Here is a 12,288-nt window from a genome sequence, read left to right as displayed (position 1 = left end):
TGGTGACGGCTAATGTGCACTTGGCAAATTGACTATGGAGGGCAATTTGGTTACTAAAACTTGCTGATGGAATATGAGCCTTTTTGGGGGGTTTCTTTGTTGTTTTTTGTTTAACACAAAACACGACGTTACAAACAGTGGCTGCTCAACTAAACATGATTTTGTTCCCTTTCATCAGGAGGCTCTTGATATAGGATTTTAAATTTTCTGGCTACTGATAGTTAGTGTTTCTAACAACATTTGATGTGTAAAAATAAATTGGTGAACAGGAAACTCAAGTGAGTGTATAGAAGTGTGCAAAAGGCTTTAGCCACCCTTCAGTTCTTTATATTTTGCCAGGAAAATGGGGAACAGGTGCAGCGATTTATTGAATTAAACATGCATTCAAATACAGTAAATAAGGCAAAAACAGAGATTGTATAATGTTATCAAAGCTCTCTTAGGCAAGCGATCTTGTCATTTCTTCAAGGAGTATTCAGGAATAGTTCTCCAGGCTTTAAGGACATTCAAAGCTCTTCTCTTGACTGACTTTAGTTTTGTTGTCTGTTCAGTGTCTCTCTTGACCTTCTTCATACATATGAACAAAGATTTCAACCAAAACTTTAAATTTGATTCCACTGATTTTCAGTTTAGTTGTTGAGTAATTTGGGAGATATCTGCCTTTTTTCCTGTTTCCCTTTCTAAAGAATGGCTTCTTGAAAGCCACCCTTCCACTGAGACAGTTTCTGATGACCTTCAGTGAACAGCAAATGGATGAACTGAAGGGGCACATGCATCTCTTAGATCCTGTGTGAGGTCTTTACTGCTTTCCCCCCTCCTGTTTCTTCAGGACAGGACTTCCAGACCCTATTCTGCTGCTGTAGATAGTTTTTTTTTTTAAGGCCTGTCATGTCTTTTTTTTGTCCTCCACTTTTTCAGTTCTCTAAAATTTTAAAGGACAAACTGCACACCATGCTAAGATATGGCATGTTTTCAGCTAATAGCTCTTTGGGAAACACCTTGTTGGTGAAAGAATTCATTTTTATGTCAAACTTTGTTATATTTGGCATTTGTCATAGGGACACAGGCTAATTTTTTTTCTCTCTATGTTGTCTGCAGTGACAACACAGATTTAACTCTTGAGTTAGGCACATTTTTTTTAAGATTGAATAATTGATTTGTGTTAAGTGGCTTAACAAACAGACATAAAATAAAAACGAACCTGAAAATGGTCTGGTGCAGTTACTGGAGTGAAAAAGCAGCCAGTGTCCCAAGAAAACCTTCGAAAGACCTCCAGAAAGTCTGGAGAACAGTTGCTCTCCAGCTTGGAAATATAAAGAGATGACATCTTTTAACAGAGCTTTTAGCATTATACATAATTTGCACATCATAGTATAAGCTCCAGCACTTGTAACTTATATCAAATAATTATGATTAATACATCAAAAATAAATGCTTTGTTTTAATATGTGAATCCCCAGGTGACTTTGCACTGTACTGACTTGATAATACTATGTGGCCTGACAGTATTATGGCTACTTACATACAGCTTTACCTGTGTAAGGAAAACTTATGACAGGACTAAACTATTGTTTTTTTCTAATTGGTCCTTAGTTATTTGATCCTGTGGTGATTTCTGTTGCCCACAGGATGTCCATCCTGCCTTGTGGACTGGTTTTGTGGTAAGAACATGGTACGTGGTTTTCCGCCAGTCTCAACCTCTTTCCACGCTTGCATCTAAAAACATTGACATTTCCTTTCCTGGTTGTTTAACCTAGTCAGCCTTTGAGCAGTGTGGGAGCAAATACCATATGACAGGACTGCTTTATGGCTTCCTTAAGTCAAACACCTGCTAATGGCTTCTTAAATACAGCTCCTCTTATCCGTTGTGGACTTTGTGTTTGCTTTGGTTCATTGTATTAGACTGGTCACCTTTTTGTGCACTGCCGTGTGAAAGCGAGAGATTACAAACCATGTATTTGATGTTGGAGGCTTTTATTTTCTGGGTAATTTTCTTTCCAGTGTAGCACAAATATGATGTAGATACACAGCGGCTGGTGGGTTTTGTTGGCCTGTGTACACACACAAAGACGTGATGTTCAAGTAAACAGAAGGCTGGAAAAACAAACACGCTGTTCAGTAAAGACTGTAGCGTGACAGACTAAATATACAGTAAGCCATAAAGTTCAAACGCTGACTTGGCTTATGTGAGTGATATTTGGTAATTGATACGTGTAGACTTTCTGTTAGACCCGTGGTAATAACTGCAGCTTGCTCACTTTAATGACTTTAATGTGCTCGTGCGTCTAACTGTAGGTCAGGTCACTGTAGGAAATCTTTTTAGATATGTTTTTGTTTATAGTGCAAGACAACAAGACCTGTGACCTGATCTGAAATCAGTGGTGATTCAAGCCCAACAGCCATTTTTCAATGTGTTCTTTAGGTGATGTGTAATAGTTTTCTTCATAGAATACCTGGGATCATTTAAGACTGCTGTTATTTTATGGTCACTACTTTGTTTAAATTTAACATTTACTTAAAAATGACACTTTGTGCTGTTTGCATTGTCTTATGAATCTTGATTTTAATTTTTTTATTCAAGACTGTAAAATGTGTTTGTGTTTTATTTTTTCTTGCCTCTCTGAACTTCCTTGCCTTTTAATATTTGCAACCCTATTAGTTGTTCAAATAATCTTTTTTTACTTCCCCCAAAGGGAGGAAGTATGTATTTGGTTCCATCTGTCTGTTTGTTCGCAGTCTAGCATCCACAGTTTTCAAGACATCATTTTCAAATTTTGTGTGATGATCGATACCAGTGACAACTTGAGTGGATTTAATTTTGATGAAAATCGTGTCAAGGATCAATCAGTAAAACCTTTATATTACCCACAATTTTCTATGGGTTGTCTTCATACTTCACAACAATAATTGAGGCAAATGATTACCTAGGTTGGTTAAGCAATTGACCTTTTGACCTTTACTTTCATTGTTAGCGGGGTTAAAATTGATTTTTAAATAACATCGATGTTTTTGCATAGCCTTTGCCCTTTGGGGGGAGTTATGTTCTCTGAGTGTTCTTATTTCTGTCTCGATTGACTCATTTTTGGAGCCAACCTCAACTAGCTATTGGAGGAACTGTTGTTTGTTTTGTTTTGTTTTGTTTTTGTCCTCCCCAGGTGGGAAATTCCAGGACTTGAAGAGAATTCCTGGCAATGAGAAGGTGAGAAAGCAGATAACTTAGCAGAGGAATCTGTTCATGAATGAGACAGAGATACTGAAAAAAGTCCATATTATGGCACGAAATGATTAACCTCCTAAGACCCGAACTCTTCCATGGTGTGTGTTTTTAATTTCTCTTTGATGAATGACCTGATGAATGTAAAAACAAAGTATTACCAGATTACCAGGAAAGAAGCACTGGCTCCGGTAAGAAAGAACAAGTCATCATTAGTAGTTTGAGAATAGGACTCGCTAATTTAAATAGCACACATTTTTTTATTATGAGGAAACATCTGACTGGTTGTGGTTGTTATAATTGGTGTCATGAAAGAGAGTCAGAGGAGCATGCATTGATATCATAAAGAGGGGGTACAAAGAAACAAGGGGAAAGAGAAGTGCCAGCATACAAATATTAAGGGTAGGGAATACATGCATACATTAGCGATATGTGTCTGTGAGAACTCAGCAGTGGGAGGAATGGTAGTGAAAACAGTGGGACTGTTGTAAAGAATACAGTTCATTTGGACTGCAGATTAAACTATGACTGGATAATGTGACAGGAGGCAGTTATGCAACACGTACAGATGTATTTAAAGCCCTGAAAATAAGAAGAAGGCTGCAGTGTCTAAATGTTCAACTAAAATCATCTACCTGATGTCTACCTTGGTCAATTCCATCTGGTTTGGTGTCTAGTACAGACTACCCAACAAGTTTTTACCTCAGTTGTGGTGGGAGAAAGTCGAACATTTTATTAGATTGCTAATATGTGTGTCTGTGCAAAGCACCCATAAAGTTTATTGATTTAACCATCATAACATTTCTGGCTTCAGAAAACCAACATGACGGCGAGTCTAAAATGAGTTGGTTACAGTGGCTTCTTCTATATGTTTATCAGATCAGGAGGTTAGAGCTAGGTGTGTTAGTTAGTTCTGATGAGTTTCTGACTTTGGCAAAACTTGTTTCTGCTAGCTGCAGCCAGAAACTGAAGGGCGTAGTTGTGGGAACCCTAAGACCAGATGTAGCAGTGAAGTGAGGAAAAAAAGAATTACTTCGAAACAAGTGCCATGATAGTTTTTTTTTTTTTTTTAAACCTCCAAAAGATTTTTCTTTGTCTGCAGACTGTCTTCAGTTGACCTGTGGTGCTACGCGAGTATTCACTGTGTTAACCATTCCTCGCCGTCAGTCCCCTGACCGTGGTCGGGAGACACGAGGGGAGATGCTTCCTCCAGGGCCGAAGTTTGTCCTCCTTCGGGGTTAACTCCCTTCACTTTTGTGGAGTAGTGAGGCAGACAGAAATCAGCCGAGGCACCGGAGAGTACTGAAGAGATGAGGCTTTAATAACAGTACTGCACACTTTGGAAACACACTGCATAGCCTGTAGCCCGTTAGAACGCTGCTCCCGGTCGCCCTCTACCCATGACACACTCTCTCACTCTCTTTTTCCTCTTTAGCTCCCCGCGTTTCCTTCACGCGCATGCTCACACACACATTACATACACTCCTTACTGCACCCAGTCACACACAAGACAGCAATTCCCGCAACAACTGGTATTTGTGGATTTACAAGTAAATTCAACAAGATATTCACAGATGTTTCACAAACTGATTGACAGGCTTATTTACAGCCCTGAGACTCTTAAAAACTGGTATAAATGGAGAATTAAACGATCAGCATCATCGCCTTAATTAAAGATTGATGTCTTCTGTAACATAGTAACACACCAAGGGTAGAACTGTTCTCACAGTATTACACACTGACTAGTGTCACCTGCAATAAACTGCCTGATATTTTCACACAACCTTTGAATAACATAATATTATGAAATTAGCAAACTACAGCTTGTTTTGCAAGACAATAATCTGCAACACAGATCCAATATCTGATTTAAAAATTCAAAAATGAATCAGGGCCAAGTATATTTGGTCATTCAGACTGGAGATGCAAGTGATTGAACCTCCAACCTTAGTTGGTAATTAGTAGGTTACCTCCTCTACCTGCTGAACTGCAGCTAACCCAGAAGACATAGTTCGGAGTCGGAGTTCAGAGTAGCAATAGATGGATGGAGCAAAGGCAGGGGTTGATTGCTCTATAGATTAATTTGAGTAGTTATTAGATGCAAATTTCAAGCCAAATTCACAGCACTTTATCATCAAACGACCACAGACACAGCACATACCCCACCTGACAGCTTACAACTGTCAAATTCTACAGGAGCTTTATGAACATGAGGATAATTAGCTAAGCTGTGGTTAGTTTTGAATTTTATAGTCTCGAGCATACACAGCTGCAGCTGAACACCTTGGCAAATTTGAAGTCATTTACAACTGCCATCGGTTAAAGGTGGTTTGACGGTTAAAGAACCAGGTATGAACATGTAAATTCAAATGCGTTTGCATTTTACAGAGAAGGGTTTAAGATTACATTAAATCTTTAAAATAAAAACAACTCTTGATTACTAACCAAATACTACAAACAACCTGTTGGCCAGGGTACAGAGTCCCACCATATACAAGTTCTTTTTTTAAAAAAAGAAAGAAAGAAAAGGAAGTTAAGGCCATTTTAGGAAGTTTCTGACTTTGTTATGTTGCTCTAGGACCAAACAGTTCAGGGGACTTCCCCAGTGTAAATACCCACTGGGAGAACAACATCAATTCCAGGGAATTTTTTTCTGCCTGCTAATAAAAGAATGTAGCTAACTGTGCAGCTGCATCAATGCTGGGAGAATACCTAGATTGAAAAACTAGCTAAGAAATACCCCTCACACAGCGTTTTAGGATCTAAGATTTCCTGCAGTTCCAACAGTTATTAGAAGTAGAAAAGCGCCTTGCATTTTATTTAAGTTTTTTACGTGTAGCCCATTGGTGTAGCCAGGTCTTTGATTTCCTGATGAAGCTGTGGGTCATATCTAGATGTCCATATGTTGTAGCTGTTTGTTATGCTCTCTGCACGCTACTACTGTATGGCTCATGGATTCCTTTCAGCTCAAAAACTGCACAGTGGGGGAGCCAAAGCGGTAGAACATGGCTCCACTTTTACCCTGACACAATGTGGCAATATCTAGCAATCATTGTCAGTCAAGTATGTGCATGAAAACATTCCTGGGTGATTGCTTTGTAAAGTGCGGCGTATTATTCGGCTGTTTGCCTTGCAATCATAGCAACGAAAGATAAAATATATTCTTTGTGAAATCCTGCCTGGTAGCATTATAAACTGCTTTTCAGTGTTTTGGTCTCCGATAAAACTGTATGTAGATTCATGTGATAACCTCAACTTTTAGTGGTGGTATTTTTGATCTGAAGGTGCATTTAGGAAGTCAAAGAACATGTTTTGCCTACCGGCTTTTCAGTCCCTCTGTGTTGTGTTTTAGCTTTGTCTTGAATGAACACAATGGTAAGGGTGATGAGGTAGTTTTTGGCTGATGCTGTTTTGATTTTAAAAAAAAAAGGGTCGGGGCACGGTATTTCCCCTTGTTTTTGTACTTATGTTGTGGTGTGCGTTAATAGGACTGTCTCTAGCCATGATCAGTGTATTTAGTTATTGATATCAATTGCTGATATGTGTGTATGTGTAACAGAGGGGTGAGAGTAAAAAAAATTGTAATAGTTAAATGTGTTTATTTAGCTCCAACATCCTTCTTGCACTCTTTGCCACCAGTGTTTAAAAATATATGACTGCACTCTTCCACATCAGCTCCCTCCTCTTTCCACTTACTTCCTTTGTCTCTTCCCGAGTCAGCAAAGAGTGTTTATACAGCCGTGTGTGTGTGTGTGTGTGTGTGTGAGATCAGAGTAAACAATGGCCATTCAAGCAAGGGCCACCTCGTCTCTCAGTTAATGTCCAAGTTGGTGTCCATGTCCACTGCGTGACACTGAGTAAATGTTAACACAGTTTTATTACATTTTATTACAATTATTACACATTTATCTCACATCGATTGTGAGGCAAATGTGTAGCAACTGTAAATAACATTGTATTGATTGGTTGGAGCTAATACGATGCATCGATTATGAAAATATGAATTGAAAATTTGTTGTTTTAGAATTTGTCTCAGAAAAACATGGATGTGGCCTGCTGTAGCGTGAACCCATCACAGGTTGTGTAATGATGCTCTTTGTAATGTGCCCCCAAAAAACCTGAAAATGTTAGTTATACTTTAATTGGCATTAAATAAAATTATAGCAGAACCTAATTATATGATATAAATAATGTTACAGCAATAAAAGTAATAAATACATTTCATGTAGTTTTTAGGACGCGTGACTTCACAAACTTATCAAGGTAGTTTTTTTTTGTTTCATCGCTGACCTAAAGTACTGTGCAAAAGTCTCGAGCCAATTTTTTATATTGTTTGTAAGCAGCCAGACTTTTTAAAGTGCTCTTGAGTAATAGTTCTCTAGTCTTTCTGAAGGTCTTTCAAAGGTTTTCTTTGGCTGCTTTTTCACTAATTTTCAGTGCAGTCCTTGTTTCTGACCACTGGAAATCACCTCAAGCTGCTTCTCAATGAGCTATGAACCAGAGGTGGGACCAAGTCATTGTTTTGCAAGTCTCAAGTAAGTCTCAAGTCTTTATCCTCAAGTCTCAAGTCAAGTCTCAAGTAATGTCAGGCAAGTCAGAGTCGAGTCTCAAGTCACTGGTGTAAAAGTCCGAGTCAAGTCACAAGTCTGAAACTTTGAATTTCAAGTCCTTTCGAGTCTTTAAAAAAAAAAGAAAACGAAAAAATAATGTTGCAGTTATGCTAAATGTAAATATTAGACCATGTAATTTTTAAATCTGTGTTTTTCTCAACACATGACAAAATAGTGAATGTAGAAAATATACACAAATTGTGAAATTGCACCTCTTTAAAATGCAGCTCAATTAAACCTAGCTCCAAGAATAATTTTCACCGACAGTTCTGAGATAAGCTGCATGTTATTCTTGGATGCGGTTGTAACTTCAGGTCACTGCAACAAGCCCAGGTACAGTTTACCGCCGGATGGGTGCAGGACCTTGAAATGCACCGTGTAGAACGAAAGACCATCGTACGTATCATAAGTTTACCAGTCTCACAAATCGTCTTCATAAATACACATTCGTTAACCGTTTATTAATAGGACCTTTGAGCTCAACGGTAATTAATTAGCAGTGGAAATAATTTCTGGTACGCGTTACAGAAATGTAGCAGTGACAATAATACTGTATGCTGTAATCGTACTGGGCAATTAGTGATACAAAAAACCTGTTTTATCCTGTGAATAAAAGTATATGTTTTTGTCAATGTACCATAATAACAGAAGCGAAACGCAATATTGTGTCAGGACAATTCACTATTTATGCACAATAAACAAAGGAGCATAGCACGACAATTTCTGTTCAGCGCCAGACTTGCTTGTAACCTATATCACCAATTATGTTATGAAAATGACGCATTAACTACAACAGCAGACTGACCTTTGTGTAAATGCTTGGAGCAGACTAACCTGTGAGCTGGAGTGTTCTGGGACGTTATATTTGATCTTTGAATGGCTGCAATCCAGTCGCCTCTTTGTTACTTCGGAAACATGGCTCGAACAATTTCTCTTCAACGACGTAATCCGATAACAACCGATCTCTTTACCCGTCGGCTTCCCGTGGCTGTCATGCGACCGGCTATTGCAGTTAATAATACAACAGCTTCTTGCCATTTTTGTGTTTCTTTTTTATCGCTGTGATTTCAATTGAAAGCCTGCGTGCGCTAGTACCTCTTGCCACGAGTTCCCAGAATCCTTTGCGGTTCTACCCGTGAATGACGTCACATTTTCAATCTCTATATAATATGCATGTTAAATTTTATATTTGGGGTGAAATATCAAGTCTTTTCAAGTAAACCGGTTCAAGTCCAATTCAAGTCCCAAGTCATTGGTGTAAAAGTCCAAGTCAAGTCACAAGTCTTAGAACATTTTTTCAAGTCAAGTCTAAAGTCATAAAATTAATGACTCGAGTCTGACTCGAGTCCAAGTCATGTGACTCGAGTCCACACCTCTGATATGAACTGAAACCTTAGCATATCTCAGCAGGTGTGCAGTGCGTCCTTTAAAAATTGTGTAAATGGGAAAAATGATGGACAAAAGAAAAAAACTGTTTGCCTCATATACTGTATTGTGATTTATGTTTGCACAAGTTTTAACAAATGGCTGAACCTATTTTCAATTTTTCAAGCAAAATCGAAGAAACGAGCAGTGGCTCAACACTTTTTTGTCAGTGTTTAGGAAAGGCAGCATTAAATCCAGCTTGGTGTCACGAAGTTTGAGGTTTGTTAAGTTCCATTATTGTGTGACTGGCAGCGTTTATCATTTGGAAGAATGTGAATTGTAGTATTATCAGAGAAAAACTGATGGGGACGTTGACAAAAATGTCTCCCCGTGACCACAGATTTGATACCTGTAAACAAAAGCGAAATCAAAAGATGTGCTCGCGAGCCACGAGTTTGTGGTCGAGGACATCTTTACGTATGCGTTTGGGACAGTAGCTGAGTGACGGCTTGGTGAGGCCTGGGAAAGTCCTCTTATATCATGTTTTCACAGTTTGAAAGTTAAAGGCAGGGCCTGTGTGCTAGGTAAAGCTATAACATCCTCCACAGGTGATAGCCACCGTCGAGCCTGTTTACCCGCTTTGCCTGTTGATCTTGCTAAAAGCCTTTCACACCCCATGGATGCAGACACTAAACACAAGTGTGTGTACCCAGTTTAAGCACACACATTAATAACAACTGTAATGCCATTCTTTGTCGAGTGCTTTTACAGGTTCAACATTGACCCTAGTGTTTAATCTTCCTGCACAAACGACCGTCACTTAACATGCAAACAAATCTTTAGTCACTGTCAGCCAACTCCCATGTTCTTTGAGAATGTGAGCATGAGGACAAAGCCAAGACCCTTCTGTCCCCCGAGACAATTAAAATAGTAGACTCTCAAGCTAACATTAGTTAAAGTCAGCGCTCTTGTGCAATGTTTGTCCACTGAAGGACAGACGAGACCTGAGATTCAGTTTATTTTTTACCACTTGTGTTCTCCATCAAACCTTTCAAATATTAGAACACGTTCAGCTCATTTCCTACAGAATCCACTGTTTACGTTGGAACAGCCTAAGCGCCATGTTGGACACTTTACTTGTGTGTGTTTACGACCTGAACACAAGCAAAGAAGAACAGCTGTAAATGCTTTCCAGCACTGCTTCAATTCATTTAAAAATGAAGCTTGGATTCATACATCCCCACCCTACCCTGCGTTATCAGCTGCTGCCACACGATGTCACTGTGGCCTGTTCGTTCTTTCATTTCCTTTTTTCCACCTTCCCCCCCTTCAAACTGTTGACTCCCTTTCCAATGGGAAACAGATGGGAGACCTTTGCTGTGGGCTACTGCCAAATGGAGCAAATTCTCATTACAACGTCTGCAAGCTCTGTTTATTCTCTCCAAGCCTCACCTCCACCCCTTGCACCACTTTGCCATCTGATGTGTTCAACACTTGTTTCCGATGCAGACGTGTCATTTTGCTATGCCTCGTTTTGCTGATTACAGGATATTTATCACCCTCAGCACAGAATGGCAAAAACAGACATCATTTGTTTTGTGGGGCTGTTTAGAGTGATCTGTTGCATCGCTGCTGGGGCTGGGTAATAAAATGATCTCGATAATTATCATGAACAAGTTCCCACAGTATCGCTAATAAATGGAGTAATTTGTAATGAACGTGAACGAACAGTTAGAGGAGAGTCAGACGTTGGCACAAGATGGAGAGATCGAAATGTGGTCAGACACCATTACTGATTTGGAAATAGTTTAGGATGACAGCGCTGTAGCATTAGACCTGCAGCCACTTAAAACTTAAAAGACCAACAAAGGACTGGTTATGAAAAGAGCAACCCAGAAGATGGTGTGTGGTTTTCATTGATTAATATGAAAACTAAACTAAAATTAATATGATTAAAAGAATCAGAGAGTTCAGAAAAATCTGTGTGTGCAGGACAGGACTGGAAACCAGTGTGGAATGGCTGTGACCCTTGAACTGTCAGGTGATGCTGTATTAATAACATCATTTTCTACATATAACTGCATAGTCACAGGTGTATTTCTGAAAATGTGTTATCAGTGAACACATATCGTCACTGCAGCCAAAATATAAATATAAATGAATCATAACTAAACAAGAAAGGCTACAGTTTTCTTTGAATCATGGAGAGGGAGGATTTCTTGTTTTTAAGCAATGATGCCACAGTTTGTGATGGTATTAGAGTGCAAAAGTCTAAATAGCACGTGTAACGTGCATATGTTTGAAGGCTTCATTAATGCTAACTGATATGTATTTCAGGCCTTTACTGATTTCAGCAAGACACTGCCAAACCTCATTTCTGCATATGTTACAACACCATGACCTCAGTAGTATGGGAGTTAGTTTAGAGGCCATGGTGATGAAATTATCAGAAGTTTATCCATTGGGAACTTAAGCTAAAAATCAGGAGTCTTATGTGTGTTTGTGCAGCAATTTTCCCGAAAAAAGTTTAATCTTGCCATGTCGTATTTAAAAAAAAATCTAATCACAACTGCTTTATTGTAAAGAAAAAAACAATTAGCCTTATGCAATATATACGTTTGATTATATAGGTTTGATCGAGCTGCTTACATGCAAAAGATGACTGGAGACGGTGCTTCATATTAAGCTTTTTGACTGAGAAATGTTTCTTATTTAATGTATTCAAATGCATATACGTACATTACACTTGACTCTTTACATCAAGTCGCGCACACTCTCACATGTAATAAGACCATTTTTTCACTACCTGTTCACCTCCGTCCTCATTCACGCTGACTGTACCTGCAAACTTTTTCTCTCAGTATTACACTTGATCACAGACAAATCCCCAGCTCTGTTTGAGTCCCCAGTCTAGAAAGCGAGCACTTTGAATGGAATATAAATGACATCATTACGTAATATTCAATCTGTTGCTGCAGCAATATCCTATTCCACAGATAGCCACCTTCACCACCCTCCCCATATGCTCCTGACTCGTTGGTCTCCTGTTCTTTTTTTCATGGAGAATATTAAAGAGTTATTAAATTAATCTGTGCTCGC

The sequence above is a fragment of the Copadichromis virginalis genome, linkage group LG1 (assembly GCF_057382275.1).
Source record: "Copadichromis virginalis isolate Kocher_CV1m ecotype Utaka linkage group LG1, C_Virginalis_male_GT1.1, whole genome shotgun sequence".
Taxonomy (NCBI): Eukaryota; Metazoa; Chordata; class Actinopteri; order Cichliformes; family Cichlidae; genus Copadichromis; species Copadichromis virginalis.
This window is presented reverse-complemented; position numbering follows the sequence as displayed.